The following is a 10,102-nucleotide window of genomic DNA, read 5'->3' on the forward strand; positions in this document are numbered from 1 at the left end:
ACATAGTAGTAGTTGTCGTGGTAAGAATGAACTATAGCCATTGAATTCTACTGTGCAAATATACAGCGCGTTATAGGTAAATAATGTACGCTCTAGAATGACCTTCAAGCCAATCAGAAACAAGTATTTAACAATGCCATGGTATAAGTAAGGGGTAATCAACGAGGGGCTGTGCGTTCTATTTAAAATAATGAACAATGTGGAAGGTGTCTTTCCACGAAGTGCTGGCAGAATGGAACTGACCTTCCACTGAGTTACATTATTTTTCAGAGAACACATTGAGCCTGAGTTGATTATCAATTTTATACCATGGCTATAATTTAACAAATTTGTCACTAGAAATGTGTTCATTTGCTGGTAGAAATGTGTTCAACATCCACTGAAGTAGCTAGCAAGTTTACTAAATAGCTACAGTAGTTGTCGTGGTAATCAAACAAACAGACTTGCTAGTTTAGCTAACTAAATCATCAGTCCTAGCTTGCCATTATGAAAATCGAATTCAACAATGGCAATAATGATTTAAATTCGACTTTTGCTTTCAAAAGCAGCTCAAACATGGAACATGTAAGAATGAACTATAGCCATTCAATTCTACCATGCAAATATACCGCGCGTTATAGGTAAATAATGCACGCTCTAGAATGCCCTTCAAGCCAATCAGAAACAAGTATTCAACAACGCCATGGTATAACAGTATATAACCAGCAGCGGTCAGGAGAGGCTAAGGGAGGCTGAAGGGAGAGCGAGAACTGTTTTAGGAATAAAACGTATAAATGCCTCATGAGCTTAATTAAACTTTCGTACCCCATCAGAACCCAAAATACAAGCTTGTTTTACTCCAATGTTTGTAAACAATGTAAACAAACACTGTAGCCTCAAAACATGGCTAAACTATAATTCTGATATCATTGATGGTCAATCCTTGCATCCAAAGCATTTTCTATGAATTTGAGAGGGGTTACATTTCTCCAGCCCCATCTCTAAGCTTTTTACCAAAACAGTGGTGGAGTGTCCGCTTTGTTATTGTTTCAACTGCAGAGTGCCCCTTTAAAAATCATCCTCTAAATCTAAACTTATTGATGATGTCACAACTGCAAGCTTTATTGCTTTGCGGGGACAAAGTCTCAAAACCCTGTTTTATAGGAATACATTCATAGCGAAAGTTAGAAAAGAACGAGGCACGGAAAGCAAGAGCAAGTAGCACAATTCTGTTGGGTAGAATTGGTAGGCTTCTCTCAGGTATGTATGTGATCAATGATTTGACATTTACAGTTACTGTAACTGTAGGCTGTTTCATGAGCCTCGTCCATTCTGGTTCAATGAAAAGTTGACCTCTTTAGCGTTTTAACTGCAGATTGATTTGCTTATCTGGAAGTTATTTTCTTACTGATCATCATTTGATTGTTCCCAAATATGTTTCAGTTATTCGAAAAAGAAAACATGTCAGATAACATATGTTTGTGAAAATTACTACAATTTCTTAGTAATGTTATAGTTTATAATAGGTGTTTCTGTATCATGTCTCTTAGTAATGTTATAGTTTATAATAGGTGTTTCTGTATCATGTCTCTTAGTAATGTTATAGTTTATAATAGGTGTTTCTGTATCATGTCTCTTAGTAATGTTATAGTTTATAATAGGTGTGTCTGTATCATGTCCTGTCTCTTAGTAATGTTATAGTTTATAATAGGTGTTTCTGTATCATGTCTCTTAGTAATGTTATAGTTTATAATAGGTGTTTCTGTATCATGTACAGTGGCTTGCGAAAGTATTCACCCCCCTTTGGCATTTTTCCTATTTTGTTGCCTTACAACCTGGAATTAAAATGGATTTTTGGGGGGTTTGTATCATTTGATTTACACAACATGCCTACCACTTTGAAGATGCAAAATATGTTTTTGTTGTTAAAAAAACAGAAAACTTGAGCGTGCATAACTATTCACCCCCCCAAAGTCAATACTTTGTAGAGCCACCTTTTGCAGCAATTACAGCTGCAAGTTTCTTGGGGTATGTCTCTATAAGCTTGGCACATCTAGCCACTGGGATTTATGCCCATTCTTCAAGGCAAAACTGCTCCAGCTCCTTCAAGTTGGATGGGTTCCGCTGGTGTACAGCAATCTTTAAGTCATACCACAGATTCTCAATTGGATTGAGGTCTGGGCTTTGACTAGGCCATTCCAATACATTTAAATGTTTCCCCTTAAAGCACTCAAGTGTTGCTTTAGCAGTGTGCTTAGGGTCATTGTCCTGCTGGAAGGTGAACCTCCGTCCCAGTCTCAAATCTCTGGAAGACAAACAGGTTTCCCTCAATAATTTCCCTGTATTTAGCACCATCCATCATTCCTTCAATTCTGACCAGTTTCCCAGTCCATGCCGATGAAAAACATCCCCACAGTATGATGCTGCCACCACCATGCTATAGTGTTCTCGGGGTGATGAGAGGTGTTGGGTTTGCGCCAGACATAGCTTTTTCCTTGATGGCCAAAAAGCTCAATTTTAGTCTCATCTGACCAGAGTACCTTCTTTCATATGTTTGGGGAGTCTCCCACATGCCTTTTGGCGAACACCAAACGTGTTTGCTTATTTTTTTCTTTAAGCAATGGCTTTTTTTCTGGCCACTCTTCCGTAAAGCCCAGCTCTGTGGAGTGTACGGCTTAAAGTGGTCCTATGGACAGATACCCCAATCTCCGCTGTGGAGCTTTGCAGCTAAATCTAAACTTATTGATGATGTCACGACTTCCGCCGAGGCTGCCCCCCCCCTCCTGGTTCGGGCAGGCTTTGGCGTTCGTCGTCACCGGAGGACTAGCTACTGCCGATCCCATTCTCATCACTGCTCTTGTCATGTCTTGTCAATCACACACACCTGGTGCTCATTCCCCTAATGAGTATGTGTATAAGTGTTTCCTCTGTTCCCCTTGTCTTTGTGAGTGATTGTTTGTTGTGAGAGCTACTATTCTTAGTGTTTATGTCAAGGTGGATGTTTTCCCTTGTTTCGTTTTGACGCATGGAGTGCGTGATACCCCAATCTCCACTGTGGAGCTTTGCAGCTCCTTCAGGGTTATCTTTGGTCTCTTTGTTGCCTCTCTGATTAATGCCCTCCTTGCCTGGTCCGTGAGTTTTGGTGGGATGCCCTCTCTTGGCAGGTTTGTTGTGGTGCCATATAATTTTTAAATAACAGATTTAATGGTGCTCCGTGGGATGTTCAAAGTTTCTGATATTTTTTTATAACCCAACCCTGATCTGTACTTCTCCACAACTTTGTCCCTGACCTGTTTGGAGAGCTCCTTGGTCTCCATGGTGCCGCTTGCTTGGTAGTGCACCTTGCTTAGTGGTGTTGCAGACTCTGGGGCCTTTCAGAACAGGTGTATATATACTGAGATCATGTGACACTTAGATTGCACACAGGTGGACTTTATTTAACTAATTATGTGACTTCTGAAGGAAATTGGTTGCACCAGATCTTATTTAGGGGCTTCATAGCAAAGGGGGTGAATACATATGCACGCACCACTTTTCCGTTATTTATGTTTTTGAATTTTTTGAAACAAGTAATTTTTTTCATTTCACTTCACCAATTTTGACTATTTTGTGCATGTCCATTACATGAAATCCAAATAAAAATCCATTTAAATTACAAGTTGTAATGCAACAAAATAGGAAAATGCCAAGGGGGATGAATACTTTTGCAAGGCCTTCGGAAAGTATTCAGACGCCTTGACTTTTTCAAAATGTTGTTACGTTACAGCCTTATTCAAAAATGTATTAAATTGTTCCTTCATTAATCTACACACAATACCCCATAATGACAAAGCAAAAACTAGTTTGTAGAAATTGTTGGTAATTTATTAAAAATATATATACAGTGGGGAAAAAAAGTATTTAGTCAGCCACCAATTGTGCAAGTTCTCCCACTTAAAAAGATGAGAGAGGCCTGTAATTTTCATCATAGGTACACGTCAACTATGACAGACAAATTGAGAAAAAAAAATCCAGAAAATCACATTGTAGGATTTTTAAAGAATTTATTTGCAAATTATGGTGGAAAATAAGTATTTGGTCACCTACAAACAAGCAAGATTTCTGGCTCTCACAGACCTGTAACTTCTTCTTTAAGAGGCTCCTCTGTCCTCCACTCGTTACCTTAATGGCACCTGTTTGAACTTGTTATCAGTATAAAAGACACCTGTCCACAACCTCAAACAGTCACACTCCAAACTCCACTTTGGCCAAGACCAAAGAGCTGTCAAAGGACACCAGAAACAAAATTGTAGACCTGCACCAGGCTGGGAAGACTGAATCTGCAATAGGTAAGCAGCTTGGTTTGAAGAAATCAACTGTGGGAGCAATTATTAGGAAATGGAAGACATACAAGACCACTGATAATCTCCCTCGATCTGGGGCTCCACGCAAGATCTCACCCCATGGGGTCAAAATGATCACAAGAACGGTGAGCAAAAATCCCAGAACCACACGGGGGGACCTAGTGAATGACCTGCAGAGAGCTGGGACCAAAGTAACAAAGCCTACCATCAGTAACACACTACGCCGCCAGTGACTCAAATCCTGCAGTGCCAGACGTGTCCCCCTGCTTAAGCCAGTACATGTCCAGGCCCGTCTGAAGTTTGCTAGAGTGCATTTGGATGATCCAGAAGAGGATTGGGAGAATGTCATATGGTCAGATGAAACCAAAATAGAACTTTTTGGTAAAAACTCAACTCGTCGTGTTTGGAGGACAAAGAATGCTGAGTTGCATCCAAAGAACACCATACCTACTGTGAAGCATAGGGGTGAAAACATCATGCTTTGGGGCTGTTTTTCTGCAAAGGGACCAGGACCACTGATCCGTGTAAAGGAAATAATTAATGGGGCCATGTATCGTGAGATTTTGAGTGAAAACCTCCTTCCATCAGCAAGGGCATTGAAGATGAAACGTGGCTGGGTCTTTCAGCATGACAATGATCCCAAACACACCACCCGGGCAACGAAGGAGTGGCTTCGTAAGAAGCATTTCAAGGTCCTGGAGTGGCCTAGCCAGTCTCCAGATCTCAACCCCATAGAAAATCTTTGGAGGGAGTTGAAAGTCTGTGTTGCCCAGCGACAGCCCTAAAACATCACTGCTCTAGAGGAGATCTGCATGGAGGAATGAGCCAAAATACCAGCAACAGTGTGTGAAAACCTTGTGAAGACTTACAGAAAACGTTTGACCTGTGTCATTGCCAACAAAGGGTATATAACAAAGTATTGAGAAACTTTTGTTATTGACCAAATACTTATTTTCCACCATAATTTGCAAATAAATTCATTAAAAATCCTACAATGTGATTTTCTGGATTTCTTTTCCTCATTTTGTCTGTCATAGTTGACATGTACCTATGATGAAAATTACAGGCCTCTCTCATCTTTTTAAGTGGGAGAACTTGCACAATTGGTGGCTGACTAAATACTTTTTTCCCCCACTGTATATATCACATTTACATAAGTATTCAGACGCTTTACTCAGTACTTTGTTGAAGCATCTTTGGCAGGGATTACAGCGTGAAGCCTTTTTGGGTATGACGCTACAAGCTTGGCACACCTGTATTTGGGGAGTTTCTCCCATTCTTATCTGCAGATCCTCTCAAGCTCTGTGAGGTTGAATGGGGAGCGTTGCTGCACAGCTATTTTCAGGTCTCTCCAGAGATGTTAGATCGGGTTTAAGTCCGGGCTCTGGCTGGGCCACTCAAGGACATTCAGAGACTTGTCCCGAAGCCACTCCTGTGTTGTCTTGGCTGTGTGCTTAGGGTGGTTGTGTTGTTGGAAGGTGAACCTTCGCCCGAGTCTGAGGTCCTGAGCGGTCTGGAGCAGGTTTTCATCAAGGATCTCTCTGTACTTTGCTCCGTTCATCTTTCCCTCGATCCTGACTAGTCTCCCAGTCCCTGCCGCTGAAAAACATCCCCACAGCATGATGCTGCCACCACCATGTTTCACCGTAGGGATGGTGCCAGGTTTCCTCCAGAAGTGACGTTTGGCATTCAGGCCAAAGAGTTCAATCTTGGTTTCATCAGACCAGAGAATCTTGTTTCTCATGGTCTGAGAGTCTTTAGGTGCCTTTTGGCAAACTCCAAATGGGCTGTCATGTGCCTTTTACTGAGGAGTGGCTTCCGTCTTGATTGGTGGAGTGCTTCAGAGATGGTTGTCCTTCTGGAAGGTTCTCCCATCTCCACAAAGGAACTCTAGAGCTCTGTCAGAGTGACAAATGGGTTCTTGGTCACCTCCCTGACCAAGGCCCTTCTCCCCCAATTGCTCAGTTTGGCCGGGCGGCCAGCTCTAGGAAGAGCCTTGGTGGTTCCTAACTTCTTCCATTTAAGAATGATGGCTACTGTGTTCTTGGGGACCTTCAATGCTGCAGAAATGTTTTGGTCCCCTTCCCCAGATCTGTGCCTCGACACAATCCTGTCTTGGAGCTCTACGGACAATTCCTTCGACCTCATGGCTTGGTTTTTGCTCTGACATGCACTGTCAACTGTGGGACCTTATATAGACAGGTGTGTGCCTTTCCAAATCATGTCCAATCAATTGAAGTTACCACAAGTAGACTCCAATCAAGTTTTAGAAACATCTCAAGGATGATCAATGGGAACAGGATGCACCTGAGCTCAATTTCGAGTCTCATAGCAAAGGGTCTGAATACTTATGTAAATAAGTTATTTCTGTTTTTTATTTTTAATACATTTGCAAATATGTCTAAAAATGTGTTTTTGCTTTGTCATTATGGGGTATTGTGTGTAGATTGATGAGGATTCTTATTTATTTAATCCATTTTAGAATAAGGCTGTAACGTAACAAAATGTGGAAAAAGTCAAGGGGTCTGAATACTTCCCGAAGTCACTGTAGTTCTTGATCTAGTGTTATCTACATTCACAGGGTCTAAAGGTTTCACATTGTTATATGTTCTATGGCAGTTACAAATAATTGTATTATTATGCAGTCAATTTCTTACAATTGGTCCCAAGAGCCCACATTCAAATCTACATTCATTTAGATGTTTTGAAGGGTTTTATTTTTCTATTTTCTACTTATTCTTTTTTTTCACTGCTCGACCCTTATGGTGGGTCGCAATTCAGACACCTCAGCTGGTGGGTCACGACTCAGAAGACACCTCAGTTAGTGGGTCACGACTCAACAGACACCTCAGCTGTTGGGTCACGACTCAACAGACACCTCAGTTGGTGGGTCGGGACTCAACAGACGCCTCAGCTGGTGGGTCATGACTCAACAGACACCTCAGCTGGTGGGTCGCGACTCAACAGACACCACAGCTGGTGGGTCGCGACTCAACAGACACCTCAGCTGTTGGGTCACGACTCAACAGACACCTCAGTTGGTGGGTCGGGACTCAACAGACGCCTCAGCTGGTGGGTCATGACTCAACAGACACCTCAGCTGGTGGGTCGCGACTCAACAGACACCACAGCTGGTGGGTCGCGACTCAACAGACACCTCAGCTGTTGGGTCACGACTCAACAGACACCTCAGTTGGTGGGTCGCGACTCAACAGACACCTCAGCTGTTGGGTCACGACTCAACAGACACCTCAGTTGGTGGGTCGGGACTCAACAGACGCCTCAGCTGGTGGGTCACGACTCAACAGACACCTCAGTTGGTGGGTCGGGACTCAACAGACGCCTCAGCTGGTGGGTCGGGACTCAACAGTCACCTCAGCTGGTGGGTCATGACTCAACAGACACCTCAGCTGGTGGGTCGGGACTCAACAGACACCTCAGCTGGTGGGTCGCGACTCAACAGACACCACAGCTGGTGGGTCGCGACTCAACAGACACCACAGCTGGTGGGTCGCGACTCAACAGACACCACAGCTGGTGGGTCACGACTCAACAGACACCTCAGCTGGTGGGTCATGACTCAACAGACACCTCAGTTGGTGGGTCACGAAGCAAAATATTTGAGAACCCCTAGTCTATATACAGTGGGGAGAACAAGTATTTGATACACTGCCGATTTTGCAGGTTTTCCTACTTACAAAGCATGTAGAGGTCTGTAATTTTTTATCATAGGTACACTTCAACTGTGAGAGACGGAATCTAAAACAAAAATCCAGAAAATCACATTGTATGATTTTTAAGTAATTCATTTGCATTTTATTGCCTGACATAAGTATTTGATCGCCTACCAACCAGTAAGAATTCCGGCTCTCACAGACCTGTTAGTTTTTCTTTAAGAAGCCCTCCTGTTCTCCACTCATTACATGTATTAACTGCACCTGTTTGAACTCGTTACCTGTATAAAAGACACCTGTCCACACACTCAATCAAACAGACTCCAACCTCTCCACAATGGCCAAGACCAGAGAGCTGTGTAAGGACATCATGGATCAAATTGTAGACCTGCACAAGGCTGGGATGGCCTACAGGACAATAGGCACGCAGCTTTGTGAGAAGGCAACAACTGTTGGTGCAATTATTAGAAAATGGAAGAAGTTCAAGATGGCGGTCAATCACCCTCGGTCTGGGACTCCATGCAAGATCTCACCTCGTGGGGCATCAATGATCATGAGGAAGGTGAGGGATCAGCCCAGAACCACACGGCAGGACCTGGTCAATGACCTGAAGAGAGCTGGGACCACAGTCTCAAAGAAAACCATTAGTAACACACTACGCCGTCATGGATTAAAATCCTGCAGCGCACGCAAGGTCCCCCTGCTCAAGCTAGCGCATGTCCAGGCCCGTCTGAAGTTTGCCAATGACCATCTGGATGATCCAGAGGAGGAATGGGAGAAGGGCATGTGGTCTGATGAGACAAAAATAGAGCTTTTTGGTCTAAACTCCACTCGCCATGTTTGGAGGAAGAAGAAGGATGAGTACAACCCCAGGAACACCATCCCAACCGTGAAGCATGGAGGTGGAAACATCATTCTTTGGGGATGCTTTTCTGCAAAGGGGACAGGACGACTGCACCGTATTGAGGAGAGGATGGATGGGGCCATGTATCGCAAGTTCTTGGCCAACAACCTCCTTCCCTCAGTAAGAGCATTGTAGATGGGTCGTGGCTGGGTCTTCCAGCATGACAACGACCCGAAACACACAGCCAGGGCAACTAAGAAGTGGCTCCGTAAGAAGCATCTCAAGGTCCTGGAGTGGCCTAGCCAGTCTCCAGACCTGAACCCAATAGAATATCTTTGAAGGGATCTGAAAGTCTGTATTGCCCAGCGACAGCCCCGAAACCTGAAGGATCTGGAGATGGTCTGTATGGAGGAGTAGGCCAAAATCCCTGCTGCAGTGTGTGCAAACCTGGTCAAGACCTACAGGAAACGTATGATCTCTGTAATTGCAAACAAAGGTTTCTGTACCAAATATTAAATTCTGCTTTTCTGATGTATCAAATACTTATGTCATGCAATAAAATGCAAATTAATTACTTAAAAATCATACAATGTGATTTTCTGGATTTTTGTTTTAGATTCCGTCTCTCACAGTTGAAGTGTACCTATGATAAAAATGACAGACCTCTACATGCTTTGCAAGTAGGAAAACCTAAAAAATCGGCAGTGTATCAAATACTTGTTCTCCCCACTGTAGATAGACAATATAACAATCTGAAACCTTTAGGTGGTTCATTCCCTATCTTGTACTATCTCTCTGTATTGTTATAGGACTATAATACGTGTCTCTGTCACGTCTCTCTGTATTGTTATAGGACTATAATACGTGTCTCTGTCACGTCTCTCTGTATTGTTATAGGACTATAATACGTGTCTCTGTCACGTCTCTCTGTATTGTTATAGGACTATAATACGTGTCTCTGTCATGTCTCTCTGTATTGTTATAGGACTATAATACGTGTCTCTGTCATGTCTCTCTGTATTGTTATAGGACTATAATACGTGTCTCTGTCATGTCTCTCTGTATTGTTATAGGACTATAATACGTGTCTCTGTCATGTCTCTCTGTATTGTTATAGGACTATAATATGTGTCTCTGTCATGTACATGCAGGCTGATGCTGAGAGTCTTTCTCTTCTGGTTATTCTGTTCTCTCCAGTTGTATGTCAGTAACATCAATGACGAGTGACCATTCAATGGATTCCCCTCTTTATTTCAAAGAGA

Source organism: Coregonus clupeaformis, unplaced genomic scaffold (assembly GCF_020615455.1).
Source record: "Coregonus clupeaformis isolate EN_2021a unplaced genomic scaffold, ASM2061545v1 scaf1985, whole genome shotgun sequence".
Classification (NCBI taxonomy): Eukaryota; Metazoa; Chordata; class Actinopteri; order Salmoniformes; family Salmonidae; genus Coregonus; species Coregonus clupeaformis.